This window comes from Chrysemys picta, chromosome 1, assembly GCF_011386835.1.
Source record: "Chrysemys picta bellii isolate R12L10 chromosome 1, ASM1138683v2, whole genome shotgun sequence".
Classification (NCBI taxonomy): Eukaryota; Metazoa; Chordata; order Testudines; family Emydidae; genus Chrysemys; species Chrysemys picta.
The window spans coordinates 231,252,804-231,275,571 of NC_088791.1; the positions used below are offsets into that span (position 1 = coordinate 231,252,804).

General features: G+C 43.0%; 1 protein-coding gene across 6 annotated transcripts in view; it reads right to left on the reverse strand.

Annotated features, from left to right (window-relative positions):
- Window positions 1-22,768, reverse strand: part of LOC101938142 (granulocyte-macrophage colony-stimulating factor receptor subunit alpha-like) — a 111,205-nt gene that overhangs the window by 39,865 nt on the left and 48,572 nt on the right. For 2 of the 6 annotated variants that reach the window (XR_010597666.1, XR_010597667.1), the window contains exons 1-2: window positions 4,928-5,064; window positions 3,992-4,191 (exon numbers count right to left, since the gene is read on the reverse strand). The exons of the other annotated variants lie outside the window; for them this stretch is intronic. The gene's annotated coding sequence lies outside the window, so the exon portion shown is untranslated. Of the gene's footprint in view, window positions 1-3,991; window positions 4,192-4,927; window positions 5,065-22,768 lie in introns of those variants that run through there. 6 annotated transcript variants of the gene reach the window in all.

A 22,768-nucleotide genomic window follows, 5' to 3' on the forward strand; every position in this document is an offset into this window, starting at 1 on the left:
AACTGTGGCTCTTTTGGATAATGCTGATCATTAATTTGGCTCCTGAACTACTGAAGTCTGAGTATTATTGTTCTAGGAGGAGAAAACTTTTCTTTCCTTCAGTACCTGTTTTGCTGTAAAGGAGATTTTCTCCTTAGAAAAACAATTACAGTACAAAGAAACAACACTAATTACTGGAATTTTTGCTCATGATAAGAAAAGTTCTTCTCTTACATAAGATTTTAATTGCTTTCAGGGGAGGTTAATCATTGCAAAATCAAGGAAACGGAAATATGAGTTTTTTATTCTGTGAATTGTTTTTCTTAAGGCCTTTCTACAGTACAATTTACAGCCATTTTAGGAGAAATGTGATGAAAGCGAGAATACTCTAGAAGCCTCTCCCCATTAGGCTTGGGATTGTTATACAGGAGCCTTTCAGACCCATTCAAAGGGACACAGAGAAAGAAAGAAAGAGAAGGGGGGGTGGGATTCTGGGGCCAACACGGTTGGTGGAGCCCTGGCTTCAGCCAGTATGAACTCTGTCTTACCTTTGCCTCTCTTTGCTAGCCTAAGGACTTCCCAACACTGTTTTCCAGCTGACTATTAAAACCCATCCCGTTTTGAAAAGGCTGCCTGGTGTTGCTTTAAATACTTAATGAAGGACATTGATCCCTGAAGAGGGTACAATGTCTCTGAACAGATGTCTACCTTAGTCAGACTCTCTGTTCAGAGCTCATGGTGAGAAACGGGAGGGGTGGAGCCTGAAGGCCCGGTCTCAGAGGTGTTGAGGCTGTGTGGCCTATCCTGGAGGACTCCTTGGAGCTATGGGGCAATGAAGAGGTACTCCTAGGAGACTACTTCAAGTCTGGGGCATAGCACATTCCTTGTAGATTCATGATAACTGGTTACAACTCATTACAATTTTGTAGTGCAGACAGAATCATAGCCATATCCTCAAGCTATATTAGAACCTTAAACATTTCCACAGGGCACCTCGCATTTCAGGGAGAGTAGTTTCGTACCCACTGTTCTTCAAAGCCATGTTAAACCCAGGCTGGGAGAGCAAAGATATACTGTTACTGCAGTGCAGACAGACCATTGCCGAGACCGTCTCTTTTTAAACACTGCAGAATCATTCTCATGACATCATTATGTGGCAACAATACAGGCACAGCTGCTGGGGTGAGAGTTTGCCGAAGCTTCAGTACAAATTTACAGCATTTTAAGTGTAGACAAACCCTATTACTATTATTATTGATATGTTTTCAGTAGCACCCACGATGTGCTAAGCAAAAGGAGAATTTATACTCTTAAGCAGACAAAACAAAGAGGACCAAACAGCAAGATGGAGGGTCTGGGAAGGATGTACGCCACACAAGCAGTGTGGGGAGGTGGTAATTAGCCATGTTCTGATTGGGGACTCTTGTTAAAACAAGGTTTGGGTTTTTTAAACTAGTATAAAATATATTGACTTTTCCCAGGTAACTCCCAACCTTGCCACAATCAGCTGGTTAGTTTCTTGTCGGCACTACAAAAGAAGTGGGTCTTCGGGAGGGACTTCAGTATGAAAAGGATCAGTTAAGAAAAGGTGTTCCACGCATAGGGAAAGGCATAGAGGAAAATGTGGAGATGTTTGTGGGAAAAGTATCCAAACAGGGCATCGAGAGAAGCATTACTGGTAGAGTGAAGGGGACAGAGTGGATGCAGTGATATGGAAATAATAATCCAAATCTATCTCAGCTTTCCCTCAGGACCCAGGCTAAGATAGGAAAGGATCTTGGAAATGTTAGTTCTTAATAGGTGACATCCTGCTGGAATGGATGTGTCCATTTTCCCCAGATTGATTCCGGTTCTCCTTTGGTGAGATTGTACAGTAGTGATTAACTGATTCCAATAGCCCTATATGCAACTTTCAAGTAATGAGGACTATCATTACTGTGGCCATTATCACTGGGTAAGTAGGATCACCTTGGCTTTCATATGGGAGCAAATATCAACAAATTCATTTTTATTAGGTCTTTAAAGGGAGAGCACCATCTGAGGAGAGAGAAATGGATGGAAGACCTACTTTTAGATTCTAATTCCTAGTTCTGCCACTGACTAGCTGTGCAACCTTGGGCAAGTCACTCATGCTTGTTTTACGCTTATAAAAGACTATAAAAACATAGAACTGGAAGGGACTTCCTGCATCATGAAGTCCAGTCTGCTGCTATCACAGGCAGCTCTAGCCTATAATCCCATTAATAAACTCCATTTTGAAACCATTCAGGTTTCTTGCCCCCACTACATCTATTGGGAGGCTGTTCCAGAACCTCTCTCTTCTGATGTTATAATAAGGCTTTGTCAAATGATTAAAAAAATTAATCATGGTTAATCATGCAATTAATTGCCTGCCCTGGCCCCATGCCGCTCCTGGAAGTGGCTAGCAGGGCCCCGGGGGCAGGGGTCTCCCTCCGCACACTGCTCCTGCCTGCAAGCACTGCCTCCACAGCTCCCATTAGCTGGGAATGGGGATCTGTGGCCAATGGGAGCTGAAGGGGTGGTGCTTGCAGACAGGGGCAGCACACGGAGCCACGTGCCCCCCCCATTTCTCCCCAGGGGTTGCAGGGGCACGTTGGCCCCTTCCGGGAGCAGCATGGGGCCACACACCACCAACTGGGAGCCACCGGAGCTAAGTGCTGCCCGGCAGGAGGTCGCCCCCCAAACTGCAGCCCTGAGCCCCATCCTGGAACCAACACTCCATATCCCCTCCTGCACCTCAAACGGTCTCCTGCACCCCAAGCCCCAGCTCTGAGCCCCTTTCCAGAGCCAACACCCCAGACCCTCTTCTCCACCCCAGAACTCTGCCCCAAGCTCAGATCAGAGCCCCCTCCCACACTGTGAACCCCTCAGCCCCAGCCCAGAGCCTGCACCCCCTCCCAAACCCCAACCCCCTACCCAAGCCCGGTGAAAGTGAGTGTGTGTGTGTGTGGGGAGAGAGAGCGATGGAGAGAAGGGGGGACGGAGTGAGCGGGGCGCGGTTAATTTTTTTGAGTTAATCGCGTGAGTTAACTGTGATTAATCAACAGCCCTAGTTATAATGTTTCTAATTTCCAGCCTGAATTTACTGATGGCTAGTATTTACAGAAAGCAGTCATATCCCCTCTCAGCCTTTGCTTTGATAGGCTAAAGAAGCCAAGCGGAGTCTCTCCTTCTAAGATAGGCTCGCCATTCCGCTGATCTGCACCTGTTCCAGTGGAATTCCTCTTTCTTGAACATGGGTAACCAGAATTGTACACAGAATTCCAAATGAGGGCTTAGCAGTGCCTTGTACGATGGCATTCAGACTTCTCTAGCTCAAACAGAAATGCCATTTATAAAATAAGGATAATAATACTTACCTTACAGAGGTGTTGTGAGGGTAAATGGAAGCTTATAAATTGCTTTGAGATGCTAAGAGCACCATATATGTGCAACATTTACTATTAAAGTATTGAAATGAAATTAAAAGCCAGGATACATATCAGTCATTGAAATATACATTCAATTCATGCTATTCCTAGAACTGATTCACTCTATGGAGCGATCTGCAACTTACCAAACACAAACCCATGTACAGGAGACAACATACAAATGCTTCCAGTTAGATTATTTTTTAAAAGAAGAAAGAGATAGCAACCTTTCTTCTGGATACACAAAATAGATGTCAGAGCAAATAAGGCAGCCCAACACACGAGGGAAAATATTGCTAATGTTTTTCCTGGACCCGGCAGGCAGTGCTGGAAATCTGATCACTCCCTTTACTCACATTTGTCCTTATCTTCAGATCATAAATCATAAATAATAATGTTTCATCACAATTTTGGCTAAGACCATCCTCAAATCTGCACTTGGAGGTAGATGAACTCAATCTAATATAGCTTTTTTTTCCATTGCAAATGTTTGTGTTATGTCATAGGAGCCTTGAGAAATAAAAACAACAATAAAAAACCCCAAACAAGCAAACAAAAAACAAAGACAAAAACTAGCTTACCTCCTCCTTGCAAAAGGCTGGTATCTTGTTTAACTTAGGGTCTTGGGTCTGATTGAAATGCTTGAGACTGAAGCTGTCGTACTGCCGCGACAATAATTTATCATTGCATAGTATCCAATTCATGGGAAGTGTTGCAAGACTGATATTGAGACAGTTCTTTGGGTCATTTCCTTCGCAGTTTCCGGAACTACTTTAATCTCCTTGTTTGCAGAATATAAATAATTTCACACAAAATGAATATCAAGTTAATTAATAAGATACCCTCTTCCCATTTTAGCCGGTCCATTTGTGCCTTTGGGTCCACCATTGGATGTAAACGTACATATAGAAAATGTATGTCCTACAAATAAGCCCGCTTCCACAAACAATAGTTTGCCTGTAAGTTCTTCTCACTGAAAGAGCTTTCTGTTCCAATAAGTAGCTTATCAGACAGGACCAATGCAAACACAGCAGTATAATTGTGTGTAATGGGATCAAGGCACCTCAGTGCATCTGTTTAACACACATCCTTCTCTACACTGAACTGTGAAACAAATATTAGTATTTATTACTATTAGCATATCAAATCAAAAATACAAGGCACAATTAATGAGTTGAGGACAGCCTATTTGTTATTAATTATTACTATAGCACATATAGGCCTCAATCAGGAGTCAAGGCCCTATTATTCCAGGTGCTGTACACACATATAATAACAATATTACCATCACTGCCGCAAAGAGCTTACAATCTATACCATATCTCTGCATTTCTCTGCTTTTGTCACTTTTAAATCTCCTCAACCTTAATTTTGTTTGTATATGGTTTTTAGTCTTTAATTTCCTGGGGGCTATGACTGCAGTAAAAAAAAAACATATTTACAGGTAACTCACATATCTACTTTGCATATTATATCTAATGGTAGGAGAAAATACAAACACACCAGTCTCCACAAACCTGCAGTGCTTTTGGCTGCTTGGATCTCCTACAGTTCGATTCTCAACAGCAACTTTTCCCTCTATACAAATTCAAGCAGATGTTTCCTCTTCTTCAGGGTCTCAATTCCTCACTTTCAGCCACAACAACACTGGCGAGGAGCCTGCCGGATATTATTCACTGAGCAAACTTCATCATGGTAGCTGCAGAAGTAAGATTCTTTCTCCCCCTCTTTCCTTCTCCTCCTCACATCATCTCATCCTGAGTCCTTTACAGACTGTATGAGCCAGATTCTGATCTCACTTATATTGGCATAAATCTGGAGTAACTCCAGAATGGATTTACTCTGGCTTTACACCAACATAACCGAAATCAGAATCTGCTCCTATATATACATAGAATAACCCCTCTCTTCTCCCCCCACACACACCTTAAAAGATTATTTAGGTTGAAAAATCAGGTACTTGACCCCTCCCTGTGTGTCAGTTCTGTGCCCTGAATAAGGCAGAGGTTCTGTGGAAAAAAGTAGCATATGATCATGTAATTAAAGACTGCATTATAATGCATACACACAAGGGAGCAGAAACAGGTTGCACAGGCAACCATAAATCTTGCATTTCCTAACTTTCAAGTAGTTGACTGGCCAACCTAAATAACATTTTGAATGTATTTTAATGTAACTTCCTAGGTCTTTTTTGTTTTAAAAGGAAATAAGAAAATATCAAATTATATTATGTACCGACCATCCCCTCATAAATTATCATGAGGGCTGAACCGTAATTTTTCAGTACCACAGTACAAGCTATTACCGCTTGAGCTACAGCCTAACCACAAAAAGAACAGGAGTACTTGTGGCACTTTAGAGACTAACAAACGTATTTATTTATTTATAAGCTTATGCTCTAATAAATTTGTTAGTCTCTAAGGTGCCACAAGCACTCCTGTTCTTTTTGCGGATACAGACTAACACGGCTGCTACTCTGAAACCAGCCTAGCCACAGGGCTACAAGTATATCCTGGGGGCTTATCTACACACAAATCTGCACCTAAATCACTAAATCAGGTTTAGTTCACAGCTTTTATTATTTTGGTGCAAGTCTGTGTGAAAATTTGGAATAAAAGTGTCTTATTTTGATTTTGCTTGTCAGTCTAGAGCACTTTTATTCTGACTTTCACTGAAATAACAAATGGTGTGAATTAAAAGTGACAGTTATTTCAGTGCAAGTTTGTGTGTAGACCAGCTTTCACATGACGCTGCAGCAGAAAGCCACAAAAGATCTTGGTTTCAAATACAAAGTAATGAGACTATCTTCCAGAATCTCAGAGTTGAGATGTAGAGGAAAGTTACCAACAGTCACTATTATTACTATTTCCATTGCTGTTATGTCACCAGGCTTCCAGTACAACAACTGTACCCCAGGAGCACACTGCCTCAACTTTCCCTGTTTCCAGGATTTACCAGGTTATAGCTCCCAAAAGGTATCCAACAGACCTGCCTTTCCCATGGCATCTGGCAAACCAGACAACTTTTCCTCCACTCAGATCATCCCATGGCACCGTCCACTTCATCACCTGTCACAGTTCAAAGTGGGAGGAATTGTCTAAAGAAACAGAAAAGCAGATATAAGAAACCGGTTTCCAGACATCCAACACCTATACACTGCACAGGACCACTGTCAAGGCACAGGTCAGAAGCAGATAGCACAAAGCAACACAAACGAAAGCTGAGGCTGAACAATGCAAGATCTGCTGCTAATAATAAACAATACATGACTTCATCGGCAATTAAGCACCCAATATACCTGGATCACCAAGGCCTGGCTGGATGACACCACAAGCCCTGTGCTAGCCCACCGTGTCCCTCCAGGATACTCGGTACATCACGGACCCAGAGAGGACAAGAAGGCAGATGGAACTGCATTCATCTTGTCTGCACACATTAAATGCAAGAGAGGTGGTTCAGGTAAGGCAACTTCATTTGAATTCATTCATCTGACAGTAGAAGCCAGAATCAAAGCAATCTGATTTTATACTCATTTACAGACCATCACAGACTAAACGATTCATTAAGGAGCTCACTGATACCTTGTTGGCGATGGTGGTGAAATACCCAGACTTGTCATCCTGGGAGATATCAACATACATAGCAACAAGGCCACAGCTGCAAAAGCCCCAAAAATTCATCTTGTCACTTGCCTCCCTAGGATTTTCATGGGTCACCCCTGGTCCAACCCACACAGCTAGCCACATTTTGGACCTGATCTTCAGCCTAAACGTCAAGATCATAGACATCACAATCCAGCCACTGTCTTTGATAGATGACTACCTCATTAAGGCAGTTGTCAAAGACCATCCAGCTTCCCAGGAACAAGAAAGACAAATGATCCTGATTCAACTTCAAAGGCTCATGGACTCTGACAAATTCTAAAGCCTGCTAGAAGACAGCAGCACTCCATCTGCAGGACAAGGAGTAGAAGACCTGGTGAATCATTACCTTTCTTCACTGACCTCGGCCACTGACGCACTGGTCCCCAAATGGTCCTTTCCTCTTCATTGCCCACACAGATCTCCTGGGTTTTCTGACACCTTGCACCGTATGAAGAGGGGGTGGAAACTTGAGTGTTGATGGCAGGGAAAAAAAAGTCTGAATCAAACATGATGAAACTCAGGGTGGTAAACCTCTTCATCAATCCTGTATACCTACAACCTGCATCAAAACTGAGCACAAGTGCTGTGAAGAACTATTATCCCTCTTTGCTGAAAAGATTACGCACATTTGGGAAGCCTTCTCAAACAGCATGGATCCACTCTGCCTGTACCTGCCAACCACAGCCCACCTACCTTCCCAGAATTCAGTACATTCACTCATCAAGAAGTTCTGGACACCTTAGAGGAATCTTCACCCAAGACTTGTGAACCTGACCCATGCCCTTCCTGGCTTGTGAAAGACAGTCATGAAAAACTGGTGCTACTCCTGATGGAAATAGATAATGTATCATTTACAAAAGAAATATTCCCTTTCTCCTTCAAACATGCAATAGTCTAACTAACACTGAAAAAAACATCCTGGATGCATCAGTACTAGCCAAATACTGCCCAGTATCAAACCTCCTCTTCCTGAGAAGTTCATGGAGAAGCTAGCCAAAGGCCAACTACAAACTCATCTAATTGAAACTAACATTTTAGACCTGGTACAATTTGGATTCAGGGAAGAATATGGAACTGAAATCACTTTAGTGGCATTGATGTGTGATCTTCTGTTGTCGGTGGATAGAGGACAGACATCCATTCTCATTGCCCTGAACTTCTGTGTAGCATTCAGCACTGTTGACTGAGATACTGCTGTCCCACCTGAGAGAAATGGCAGGGGTGCAGGCTAATGCACGAAAATGGTCTGAGTCCTTCCTGGGGAGATGCACCCAATGAGTAGTGATGGGAAACTGTACAACATCAACAGGAGCTCTCATTTCCAGAATTCCACAAGGGATCAAATCTCCTCCTCGTGATTTTCAAAATGTACATTCAGCCACTAGTTGAACTGATCAGACAACATGGACTCAATTCCCAGCATTATGCAGATGACACACAGCTCTACCTATCCTTCACTATATCTGACCACACCACTACCACCCACAATGGCTCATCGCTTGGACAAGATCAGCTCGTGGGTGAAGAACAGCTGGCTGAAGCTGGACCTGAGCAAAACAGAGGTGCTGTTGGTGAGCATAGGAAAGAATTTTGAAGAGTTTGAAACTACGATGCAATCTCTTTGGTCAATTCAGTCTGTAGTTTAGTACTCTTGGATCCCTTGCTGGCACTAAGCAGCATCTGCAAGTAATGCTTTCTACCATCTTCAAAGGGCTGGCAGACTCTCCTGGTGGATGATGACCTGGCTTCAGTTATTCATACCTTTGTCACCTCTTATCTAGATTAAAGCAATGTAATATACCTGAGCATGAAGCCACCAGTGCTTAGGAAACTTCAACTAGAATGCTGCAGTGCATCTTCTCAGCAACACGGGATACCACGAGCACATCAAACCTGTCCTGCAGTCTCTACACTGGCTTCCCATAGAATTTTGAATCAAGTTGAAGGTCTTGATCCTTATCTTTAAGGCACTCCATGATCTGGGGCCAGGGTATCTAAAAGGCTTCAGGATGAAGACTGTGGCTGACAACTGTGCACCTCTGTTCCAATGGGACTTTCTACCACAAGGTAAAGCTCATCTGTGCAGGACACAGAAATTTCTTGTGGATCAGTCCAAGCCTTTGGAATGAACTTCCCTAAGAAATAAGGATAATCACCAATCTCACCATCTTCCATACCAAGTGGAAGGTGCAATTCTTTGACTTTACCTTCTCTAACATAAATAAATAGCATCATGTGGATTTAAAACAAAAACACCCTCAATAGACCTAAATTGAGACACTTCACTGCATATGCTTCTCCCCATGGGAAGAGGATGAGAGAACAAACAAAGCATGACAGATTTTAGACATGTTGGTTAATGTACTACTGGAAGATGCTCAGATACCATGGTGGTGAGCGCAGTGTAAAAACCAATTGTGACAGACCCAGACCAGTGGGGTACAGGAGTCTGGTAGAGGGCAAATATACTGGTCACTGGATGAGTAGTTTTCTGTTCCCTGAGTGACCAGAGCAGGGGCTGCACTAGAGTAATCAGGAACCTGCTAGAACCAATTAAGCCAGGCAGGCTAATTAGGACACCTGCAGTCAATTAAGAAGAAGCTACTAGAATCAATTAAGGCAGGCTAATCAGGGCACCTGGGCTTTAAAAAGGCGCTCACTTCAGTTTGTGGTGTGAGTGTAAAGTGCTGAGAGTCAGAGGTGCAAGGAAGTGAGAGTCAGAGGGTGTGCTGCTGGAGGACTGAGAAACACAAGCGTTATCAGACACCAGGAGGAAGGTCCTGTGGTGAGAATAAGGAAGGTGTTTGGAGGCGGTCATGGGGAAGTAGCCCAGGGAGTTGTAGCTGTCATGCAGCTGTTACAGGAGGCACTATAGACAGCTGCAGTCCATAGGGCCCTGGGCTGGAACCCGGAGTACAGGGTGGGCCCGGGTTCCCCCCGAACCTCCCAATTGACCTGGACTGTGGGTTCTTCCAGAGGGGAAGGTCTCTGGGCTGTTCCCCAACCCACATGGTGAATCTCTGAGGAGAGAAAATCTGTCAATAAGTGCAGGACCCTCCAAGATAAAGGAGGAACTTTGTCACACTATATAGAATAGAAAGTTATTGCTTAACCACCATTGTAAAGATTGTGACATGGATAAAAACATAGATACTTACCTAACACCACAAAAAATACTGTGGCTGGATGACTTCTTTTCTCCCATGAGTAAGTTTATGTTTGTTCAGACTGATAAATCTGAAGTTCTGACAATTACTGATGGCATGTTTTACTACATATTCACTTGACACTTGAGAACCTCTTTGTGATTAGTTGAACTATAATAATAATAATTAATAATATTAATAATACTCTTATGGTTAGCAAGAAGTATCATTTTGTATGTGACTATTGACACAGAATTGTAAGCTCTTTAGAGCAGGAACCAGGTCTTCCTATGTGTTGGCACAGTGCCTAGTTCATCTGCCTCTGTGGTAAGGTATTGCTATGTACTAACACAGGTATGCTGTTCTTCCGAAGTAAAAATATATATTAATTGGGGAACAATCAGTATCTTTTCTTCTTTGTGAACCCACATATCTGTTTCACCATACTTTTCATGTAAAACAAAATAGGAAGTGGTTAAAATGTAGTCTGACTCATTTAAACCCAGAAAAAAGACCCAGAAAAAGGAAACTGTGGATCCATCCCCACTACGTGTCAGAGCAACTGATTGTGTGCAAATAAGGGCCTAAGCTGCTTTATGAAAAAGAAAGACGTAACTTAGGCCTGCTCTACACTACAGATTTAGGTCGACATAAACTGCTTTGCATTGACCTAGCTGTGGAAGTTTCTTCACTTAAATTTGACCCCACCAACATAACTGCCGCTCTATGGCAATTTAGTAACACCATCTCCCTCAGCAGCATAGAGTCACGGTCAATGTAATCAGATTGACGCAGTGTCAGTGTAGACACTGCGTTGCTTATGTCAACTGTTACTGGCTTTCAGGAGCCATCCCACAATTCCCCACACTGACAAGACAATAGATACAAGTGCTCCTGGTGAGGACATGCACCGCTGACACAAGGAGACAAGTGTGCACATTCACAAGTGATTTAATAACTGCCTTGACTGTATGCCAACGTAAGTTAGGTTGACATAATTTTGTAGTGTAGATATGGCCTTATGCCCACATCAGGACCTAGTGGCCTAAATATCTTTGAGGATTTGGGCCTGAGTGATCATCACCTTACAGAACAGCAGGAATCAAAATACCTGACTGAGAAATATAGCTACAAATATGGCTCAAATATTATGAAATGAATTGAGTTATGTGGGTTTTATTTTAAAAAAGGAAGAATGCATTCCCAAAATTTGCTCACAATTTCACAAAATGGTGTGGAAAACAGACATTCTAGGAATACAAAATTGCCCCAAATTAAATAGCAAAAATGGTCACCTGAAATTAAAAAAAAAAACAGTAACAACCACCAAAGCACCATGCTTTTTACAACTCTAGGTGTTCTACTAATGCAACTTTTCAGATGATCACCCTCTTGTGGGTTATACATGAACAGAGCTGCAAAATTCAGATCCAAATTGTCAACAGCCTACCCCACAATTCCAGGGATATTTACAGGCAACATTTTGGTTTGGCCCATTATAGAGATAGGACCTGGCCGCTCGATTCAGATTCTGAAACTCCTCCAAGTGTTAGGCCTGGAAGGGCATTTCAGGTCCTGGCCTTTTGTTCAGACCCTTCTCCAGCTCAAGGCTGTGCCTTTAGTTTGTTCTATTTATGGTATAACTCAAGCAAAAAAACTGCAGCATTAATTCAGTAGCCAGGTTGAGAAATCAAGAATCCTCAAGTCAGGCAGTTCCAGAAGTTAAGGCTGAATACTCAACCCCTTTCCAAGCCAGTGCTGTGACATTTCACAGAATTATTCATGCAACTGGACCATTTCCAAAAATTCATAGTGAACCATGAAAACCTCAATTCTGGTGATTTTACAATTTCACTTCCTATTTTTCATGTCTTGCTTCTTTATTTAAAAAGCTATTGCATAGCGCTACGACTGCTAAAGCAAAAGAGCTCAACACTCCCTAGTTACAAAACTCAGGGCTGTATCTCTAACATGTAACACACAAAAATGCCCTTCCCTGAAAAAAAGTGACAATAAGCCTCATTCTCCGCAGCCTTGCACCTGGTGTAATCATTTACACCTGTGCAAGGTAAAGGCAGAATGGGTGTAAAATGCTGCCATTAGGATTTCGATAGCTTGTTTCCAGGCTAATATTACAAGTTTACATCAGCTCTTGGTTCATGAATTTCTAAGGGCTAGTCTACACTAGAAGCACTACAGAGACACAGTTGCACTGATGCAGCTGTGCCGCCATAGTGTCTAGTGAAGACACTCTAAGCCGGCAGGCGGGAGCTCTCCCATTGACTTCATTACTCCATCTTCACGAGAGGTGGAAGCTATGTCAGCAGGAGAAGCTCTCCTGATGACACAGCACTACCTACACAGGCACTGGGAGTGGTGTAACTTATGTTGCTCAGGGGCTTCCTATGGTTCTGTTTCCCCTTAAGATGGAGGTGACCTAGTCACCATCCCCTCAAAACTTTGGGGTGGGAGGAGGCTGAGTAAATGACAGCCCTACATACAGGAGCGTTTCTGGAGCCTTCTAGGGAGGAAGGTAAGTTATTTAAAAGGGAAGCTATCTATATTAGAGATAGAGCCATCCATAGCCCTCCTGCACACCAAAATGCTGTGGCCAGAATCATTTTTCTTGTTTGTTGCTTTGACCATGTCACTCTTCTTGGAGTTACTTTACTGTTCCTCATCATGCTGTGCATCAAAGTCCAAATATTTTTCCTTTTAAGGCCCCGTATAGCTCAGTCCCCACCCACTATTGCTCTTCATCTGTTTTTCTTGTTAAAATGGGGGTGACGGCACACACTTTCCTTTCTATAACTCTGAGGTTATGGATGAAAGTGCTGTATGAAAGCTAAATATTTTTATCCTGGTCTTGGTGTCTCTCAGTGGGTGTTTGATTCATGGGCAATTACAGACCTCACTGAAGCTGATGGGTGTCCTATCCACCTTTCATTCAGGGTAAATGGAAGGAGCAATTGAGCTCCCTTATGGAATAAAAGAGCTGAAACAATAGAAGCTCCCTCTCACAAAATGAAGCAGCAAGGTAAATCCTGAATAAAAGCTGGACCATGTGTCCCTAGAAGAACTGATAGCAAATGCAGGGGTTGGGGCATTAATTTGGTTGCAGCTATCTGTCTGTGTGTGAAAGAAACCAGAAAGTAAACAGACCATCAGAGGAGCACTAGTGACTGTGAGGGTGGCCTTGAGAGAAAGCTGAGACAGAGAGATTCTTTTGGGCACAGGACTTGCTGGAAAGTAGGCCTGGATTTCTGAATCAGGAAACTGTCTCTTGTTGTTTGTTCCTACTGTGTTCAGGGAAACAGGACTTTGTGTACATTCTTTGTAAATAAGCAGGATTGCATCAAAGAAATACGTAAGTAGTATATCTGATTTCGATTCATAACAGAAACCGCCTAGCAAGGCTCCACATATAGGCTAGCTGTTTTGGCCAAGGGCAACAATACTATCATTCTCATCTCTGACCTGGTCTTCTTTCATATTCCCCTCTGCTCTGTCCACTCTGCCAAATTCAAAGACACCATTTTCAATACCCTTTTCATTTCCATCTCTCACAAACATCTTCCTGCCTTCTTCCACGACATTACACCTCTCCGTTGGCTGTATTTTGGGCTCCACTCAGAAACTATGGGTGAGCTCCTCACCCTCTCCGTAGTCTCTTTACAGTGGATGAAAGGGCTACTGTGCTGTAAAAGTACTCTAAATGCCACAGGTCTGGCTGTGGGACGATGACCCTGGGACAGGCACTGCAGATGGCAGCTATAAGGCTCTCTACTGAAAGTCCTAGAATAGGGTTGTGCTTGTTTCAGGAGCAGTATGTGACTGCAATGCGCTGCATTGTGGAGATTCTAGGCTAGGGAGGCTGCCATAACTCACACGTGGTTTGGGGGCTGTTGAAATTATGCCTGGGGTCCTAGAACAACCCAGGATTGCACTATTGTTCAGTGGTTTAAAGCTGTCTGCTGGAATGTGAGTTCTAAGCTGTGCCTGGGGGGAACAACTACTGGCAGGTATAATTCCAGCACTTCAGTGTCTGAGGTTGTAGGTCTAGAACCTGGGACTGTGGGAACCCTGGACCTCTGACATTGCCACTCAAGAAGGTAGGCAAAGCATTAGCTCTCTAAACCTGGAAGGTCAAGCCCCCCCAGCCTATGCTACTGGCACACTCAAGGCCTGTGGCAACCTGATTATTTCACACTGGCTGTCTAAGCCAGGAAGTGAGGTTGGTGAGCTGTCTACGCAACTGTACAGACTTCTTGCTGCTGCTACATTGGACTCTGTTCATGCCACTTCCTGAAGTGTGTATCTAATCCTATTCCTGCTCCTCACTCCTACCTTGCTCCTGCTCTGTGTCCGATCCTTGTCTCTCTCCCGTTCCTGCCCTTTCACCTCACTCCTGACCATTGGCTACCAATCCTGGCTCTGACTTCTGACTCCAACTCTGGCTCAAGCCTGGGCTCTGGCATTTGGTATCTGATCCTGTCTCTGAGCCTCAGTTTAGGTTCCTGGTCCTGGCTGTGCTTCTACTCTCTGTCTCTGATCCCCGCTTCAGTTCCCTGACTTAGACTCCTGCTCTGCCCACTAGATCTGAGTCCTGCTCTGACCAGTAGGCCAGACTGCCTATGTCCTGGTTCCTAAAACTGAGCTTGGACAGATGTACACACGTGTTAACACTGCTCAAGCTAGCAGGCTAAAATTAGCAGTATAGCCATAGCTGCATGGGCCAGCCACCCAAGTACGAGCCTCCTGAGCCCCTAGATATATACTTGGGCAACTAGCCTGTGCTGCTAGGTGGTCACACTGCTATTTTTAGGCTCTAGCTTGAGTAGAGCTAGTGCATGTACATCTACCCGAGCTGGGAATTACACCTCCCCGCTGCTGTGTAGACATACTCTTAGTGGCACAGCACAGAATCTCATCCCATATTTTCATTTTTAAAAAGTTTCTAGTCCTTATATTTAGGAAGATGACCTTCGAAATGTGAACCAGAAACAGGTGAGGCAATGTCTTCCTGATGAACAACTTTTAGTTGTTTCAAAGGCACCTAACTCTAAAGCCCAATGTTGTTGATTGAAATGGAAATGTTAACTATTTCACAGCTGATCAAAATATGCAGCAAAAAAGGGGGATGATTGTGCAGATCTTCTAAACTGATCTACTGTGAATGGTATGTCATTTTAGCATCAAGAGTGAAAGCAGCCTGGATTATGAGCAGACCTAGAAGAATACTCCCCTTAAGTAAAATCTTCAGAAAGTCTTAGCAACATATGAAGTTTTTTTTTTTAAACTAAAGCTGAAAAAAAGAAATAGGTCAGTTTATGTTCGTATCATTCAAAGAGTAGCTGGAGTTCTTACTACATGGAATCGTCTTGTAACAGAGTAAACAGCACTTGTGCAACGTCCAGAGTTCTCAGAAAGTTACATTGCACTTTTGATAGCACATATTGTTGAAGAGATCTTATGAAACAATGCAACTTGTTTTTCTCTGAACGATGCAAACTCAGCTGCATTCACATCTCTCTTCAGAGACTGAGTTTTATTGTAAAACAGGAGTAGTATGTTGGGTATATTCAAATAACAGTAAATGTTCTAGTATTGGACAGTCCAGTGTGGCCTAATTGATCAAAAGTGATTTTGGACACCCAAGCTGAGATACCTTTTAAGGGCCTGATTTTTTGGAAAGTGCAGAATACTCCTTCCGAAAATGTTCCAAACCACGGAAAAGCCACTTGTATTTGAAATGTCAAATTAATCCAAAAGCGTCCAATTTCCTAGGATTTTAAATATGGAATGCTCTAAAATTTAAGATAACGTGTTGTCTGGGACTTTGGAAAGCTACATGTGCAGTCAAGCACCCTTCTACATGCTGCTGGAGAATTAACTTCCCTTTTCCTTGTCCAGGTTTCCACCCTTAGAGCTGATCCAATATAATAGTAGTGGAATGATAATTTGTATTATGCCTGCTGTGACTGAGAAGTCTTTACAACATTAGTCCACCAAGGAACATGCAAGTAAACACAGTGCCAACATGTTTCTCATTTGAAAAATCATGTTTTCTTTGATTCAATTTAATTATAATTCGCTGGGTGTTGATCAACTTCAGGACTTTGCCTCCAGCAGATGCGTGTTCAAACTCTGAGCTCAGGAACTGCCTTAATAGAGCTACTTAAAAGCTCTTTTTGTTTTACAGTCTGCAATCGTCTTGGGCTAGAGCCAAAAAGAGACTTATGTGTGACAACACCTAACTTCTAGGCACTTTGCCATCTAGTAGAAGCCTCAGCCCAGGCTTCCAGGACAATACCTGGGGAGGGTTAGTCACCTAAGAAAGGAATCCTCAGAAATCCACATGTTGAGTGGGCAGCTGTCTAAGCTAGCTAGGAGTGAAAAGCAGAGGAAAGGGGTGGAGCTTATGGCCCAGATTCACAAAGGTCCTTAGGCACCTAACTCTGTTGATCTAGTCCTTAGGCACCTGACTGATGGGCTGGAGGGAAGCACCTATCTCGGCTCAGGATTCTGAGCTGTGCACCTGTAACCCACACACCTCCTGGATGTGGTGTTCTGTCCCATCTAGTGGCACTAGGGAGAGGGATATATATATATATATATATATATATATATAATCTAAAATTATTTTGCTCTACGTCCTTCACTAATAGCCAGTTGGCTTTTAGCTCAGGCAATAGAGCTCATGCACTTAGCTCCAGAGGTCCCAGGTTTGATCCCACCCACCAGGGTCTGTCGGTGTTATACACGCTCGCCTGGAGTTATATGCCTAAGGAAGGCCAGCCCTTCCTTGCAATAAAAAGAGAGAGATTCCCCCAAATCCTCCTATTGTAGCCAATAGCACCGTGGTTATGGCACTCAGCTGGAATGTGGGAGATTCAAATTCCTGCCCTACCTGATTTGGAGTAGAAACTTACACCCTGTTCTCTTACCTCCCACTGGGCTATTGGCTATTCTGGGCGTGGTTCCCTCCATTTTCTCCTGTTGGAGCTGTTCCGCTTTGTATAAATAATTAAATAGTAAGTGGAGTAGGGATTTGAAGCTGGGTCTCCCACATCTCAGCTGAGTGCCCTAACCACAAGGCATTCTGGGTAGATGCACACAGCTAGCTCAATTCCCAACTTGCTCACCCTCTGCTGTGTTTTGTGTGTGAGGCCTGATTCTGTAGGTGTGCTCTGAAAACACTTAACAGATCAGGCCCCGCTGGGGTGATAGGCAGGGGAAAGCCTAGTCTGAAAATCTTGTCATGGCTTAAGCATGAACGGGAGCTCCAAGCAGCACCTTAGATGTGGGGCAGCGTCAGGATAAAGGCAGCTTTGTGCATGCCCACTGGCAGAAACTTAGCCACCTAAGATACTTTATGCACCAGTACGGTTAGGCAGTAGCTGAGGCATAGTTTTGAAGATGTCAGTGGCGCCTAAATGTTGAGCTGAGGCATTTAGATGCCTCTGCATCTTTGTGGATCTAACCCTTTGTCTATTAGTGAACTTCCCTCTCTAACATGTTGCTATGGGCTACTCAGCCAGAAATAGCAACAGCTTTACTCAGTGTTCCAGTGCTGCAGCCCTGAAAAGGAAACCCTCATTATTTTGTAGGAGAAACGTCTTCAATCCCCTAGAGGATTGCTCGCTCTGAGGGAGAAGAGCCAGCCAGCACCTCTGACGTCTCTTACCATTAGCTAGGTTGACTGACAATGAGATTCGACGCGAGTTTTATCTCATCTGGCCAGAAAGGCGAGACAGCTATCCACAACCTAGAGAAGATTTCTTAGGGGCCTTATCCGGATTACACAGCTATCTGCTTTTATAAGCCACAAGAGATGGATCAAAGGGGAGTACAGCAGGTTAGTACTGTTCCTAAGGACAAACTTAAAAAAAAATTCAGTGCTGTGATGGTTCTTAGTGGACATCTCAAAGAAAGTTCTCAATGTCATTTTCAGGGTGTGTGTGTGGGGGGGGGGGTGGGGGGGGGAAAAATGCACTCCAAGACATTATAAGCAATGGACAACTAGCCTCACGTACTTTAAAGAGAATAAATTATGCTTAATTCAAAACATATAAAATGTAATATCTCCCAATTGTTTTAGAAGAAATGACTACAAAAGAAAAAGAACATATTACTATGATGAAGTATTGTCCTTTTTTTTTGTTAAAGGAGAAAAAGATGAAATTTACTTTAAATGCAAGAAAAGCCCAGTTTTTGTCTCACTTTATAGTTCTATAACAATCAAAACAATAATAATTACACCTAGCTCTTTAGAGCTCTTATAGTGCTTTCATGCAGACATACATTGAAACAAGCTGTGAGCAAGGCTTCCCACCAGGTGGAGGACTTTCTCCTGCAACCGAGAAAACCATGACCATGTAATACACACAACACAGTGTAATGGGGAAATAAAGATTTGTTCTCATTTGGCACATTACTTTTCCTGAATCATAAGCTTCACAGGTAAATGTAAATCCTTTCCACTCTTCTGTATTCTCCTTCCATAGGTCCACTCTGAGTTGTCTACTAGGACAAAAACAAATGGCCTAAACTTCCAGCCCCAAATGCTTTATAGCTTGTTTGTAGACAAAGTGCAGCTGAAGTCGAGAATGTTAATGAGCTTTGGCAGACTTGGCAAATTTTATCACAGATTAATAGATTCCAAGTCCAGCAGGGACCATTGCGATCCTCTAGTCCAGGGATCGGCAACCTTTGGCATGCGGCTCACCAGGGTAAGCACCCTGGCAGGTCGGGCCGGTTTGTTTACCTGCCGCGTCCGCAGGTTTGGCCGATTGCAGCTCCCACTGGCCGCGGTTCGCGGCTCCAGGCCAAATGGGGGCTGCGGGATGCTGCGCGGGCGGAGGGATGTGCATAAGAAGAGAAGTCTAAATAAGCCATATAGGAAAGATATCAGGCCAGCACCTCACCTATAGTAAATCAGCATAGCTCAATTGATTTTAATGGAGCTCTGCTGCTTTAATCCAATTAAGGATCTGCCCCATATCATGTTTCCCTGTATGTGGCATTTAAGAAGATATGGAAATGAAAGGACTGCTTCCAGCAATAGGATATACATGGAAATACAATACCAATGCCTCTAGTCATGACTAGTTCCTGCCGTCATGAAAATTGACAGTGGGAGGCAGTGTGATCCAGTGGAAAGAGCACTGGAGTGGGACTCAGGAGACCTGGGTTGTCTGCCTGCCTCTGCACCTGATCTGGTGGGTTATCTTGGGCAAGTCAGTTCCTGTCTCTGTGCCTCAGCTTCCCCACCTATAAAATGGGGGGAATGATATTATCTCTTTTGAGAAATACAATGAAAAATGCTATCTGAGAGCGCAGTATTAATTCGTTGTTATTATTATTACAACAAGGGAATGGCACTTACATTGGGAGGGGAAAAGGAGACATGAATTAGTCAGCCACCCAATCATTCTTATTTTATCCGTTGAATTTCTCAAGGCTAAAGGTTCTCTCCCTGATCCCTCTATGCTGGCTTTATTACTCCTGTTCTACCCTCCTCGATGTTGAGGACCAAGGGGCAAGGCATGCTAGCATGGGAGGGATCAGAGCTAGAACATGCTATACTCTGGCCATTCTGGGCAGGTGGCATGGCCACCAGGGAGCTAGTTCCAGCCAATGCAAGTTAGAGCAGCCCTGGGGAGCAGTTCAGTCCCTGGCCAGTCCCAGAATTGGGGGAGGCAAATGTGGCAGAGGCAGACCAGGTGCCAGATTATGGCAAGGTCCCCAAGCCTCAACAGAATGCTGACAAATACATAGTGGGATTCAGTCTGGCTCACCTGTGTGTTACTATTGTTAAAATACATATTAGAATTATAAGAATTAGGGCTGTCAAACGATTAAAAAATTAATTATGATTAATTGCAAAATTAAAAATATATAATTGCGATTAATTGGAGTTTTAATTGCACTGTTAGTAATAGAATGCCATTTATTTAAATACTTTTGGATGTTTTCTACATTTTCAAATATATTTATTTCAATTACAACACAGAATACAAAGGATACAGTGCTCACTTTGTATTATTTTTATTATAAATATTTGCACTGTAAAAAAGATAAACAAAAGAAATAATATTTTTCAATTCACCTCTCTAGTGAAATCTCTTTATTGTAAAAGCGCAACTTACAAAATGTAGATTTTCATTTGGTTTCACAACTGCACTTAAAACCAAAACAATGTAAAACTTTAAAGCCTACAAGTCCACTCAGTCCTACTTCTTCTTCTGTTAATTGCTAACACAAACTACTTTGTTCACATTTACGGGAGATAATGCTGGCCGCTTCTTATTTACAATGTCACCTGAAGGTGAGAACAAGTGTTCACATGGCACTGTGGAAGCCAGTGTTGCAAGATATTTATGTGCCAGATATGCTAAACATTTGCATGACTCTTCATGCTTCGACCACCATTCCAGAAGACATTCTTCCGTGCTGATGATGCTTATTAAAAAATGTGTTAATTACATTTCTGACAGAACTCCTTGGAGAAGAATTGTATGTGTCCTGCTCCATAGTTTTACCTGCATTCTGCCATATATTTCATGTTATGGCAGTCTCGGATGAAAACCCAGTATATGTTGTTTGATTTAAGAACACTTTCATTGCAGATTTGACAAAATGCAAAGACGGTACCAATGTGAGATTTCTAAAGCTAGTTACAGCACTCGACCCAAGTTTAAGAATCTGAAGGGCCTTCCAAAATCTGAGAGGGACAAGGTGTGGAACATGCTGTCAGAAGTCTTTAAAAAACAATATTCTGATTCGGAAAGTACAGAACCCGAACCACGAAAAAAGAAAATCAACCTTCTGCTGGTGGCATCTGACTTAGATGATGAAATTGAATGTGTCAGTTCACATTGCTTTAGATCATTATCGAGCAGAACCCATCATCAGCATGGAAGCAGTTTAATCTCTCTCCTTTAGTATGGTAGATTTAAGTTTAACCAGTGTTTTTAATACTCTGAGAATATCCTCTTTCAATGTTCTCTTTTATTATTTTATTTTATTTTATTTGCTCTGGAAGGAATTTGAATTTACTTTCTCCCTGTCATGTGATGTCATTGCTGTGCTAAATGTTCTTCTTATGCTAATTTGGCATTTTTAGAATATTCAGACTGCTTTCATTATTATCATTTCTCCACTGAAATAGAAAGGAGGATTTTAGCTATTAATCAACAGTATGCAGATGATGCTTGGAGTAGACAGGAATCTGTTTGTTCAGAATTGTTAGTTTCACGTATACTTCAGAAAGGCCAGGAAACCCAGGGAGTTTCTAGCTATTGTACTCATGTGGACAGTGAAGTCACAATATTGTATATTAAGTGAATTTTTCACTTATTCATTCTTTTTTTGTCTGGTTGTGTGTGTATGTGTGGTGGGGGGAGTCTTTCTTGTTCTCATCCCCCAGGTTAAGGAGAGCTAGTCATATGTAGAAAGAATAGTAAATATGGCAGGCGACCAGCTTGGCTAAACAGTGAAATCCTTGCTGATCTTAAACACAAAAAAGAAGCTTACAAGAAGTGGAAGATTGGACAAATGACCAGGGAGGAGTATAAAAATATTGCTCAGGCATGCAAGAGTGAAATCAGGAAGGCCAAATCGCACTTGGAGTTGCAACTAGCAAGAGATGGTAAGAGTAACAAGAAGCATTTTTTCAGGTATGTTAGCAACAAGAAGAAAGTCAAGGAAAGTGTGGGCCCCTTACTGAATGAGGGAGGCAACCTAGTGACCGAGGATGTGGAAAAAGCTAATGTACTCAATGATTTTTTTGCCTGTCTTCATGAATGAGGTCAGCTCCCAGACTGCTGCACTGGGCAGCACAGTATGGGGAGAAGGTGACCAGCCCTCTGTGGAGAAAGAAGTGGTTCGGGACTATTTAGAAAAACTGGATGTGCACAAGTCCATGGGGCTGGATGCGCTGCATCCGAGGGTGCTAAAGGAGTTGGCAGATGAGATTGCAGAGCCATTAGCCATTATTTTTGAAAACTCCTGGCGATCGGGGGAGGTCCCGGATGACTGGAAAAAGGCTAATGTAGTGCCCATCTTTAAAAAAGGGAAGGAGGAGGATCCGGGGAACTACAGGCCAGTCAGCCTCACCTCAGTCCCTGGAAAAATCATGGAGCAGGTCCTCAAGGAATCAAGTATGAAACACTTAGAGGAGAGGTGATCAGGAACAGTCAGCATGGATTCACCAAGGGGAAGTCGTGCCTGACTAACCCAATTGCCTTCTATGATGAGATAACTAGCTCTGTGGATGAGGGGAAAGCAGTGGATGTGTTATTCCTTGACTTTAGCAAAGCTTTTGATACGGTCTCCCACAGTATTCTTGCCAGCAAGTTAAAGAAGTATGGGCTGGATGAATGGACTGTAAGGTGGATAGAAAGCTGACTAGATCGTCGGGCTCAATGGGTAGTGATCAATGGCTCCATGTCTAGTTGGCAGCCGGTTTCAAGCGGAGTGCCCCAAGGGTTGGTCCTGGGGCCAGTTTTGTTTAATATCTTTATTAATGATCTGAAGGGTGGTGTGGACTGCACTCTCAGCAAGT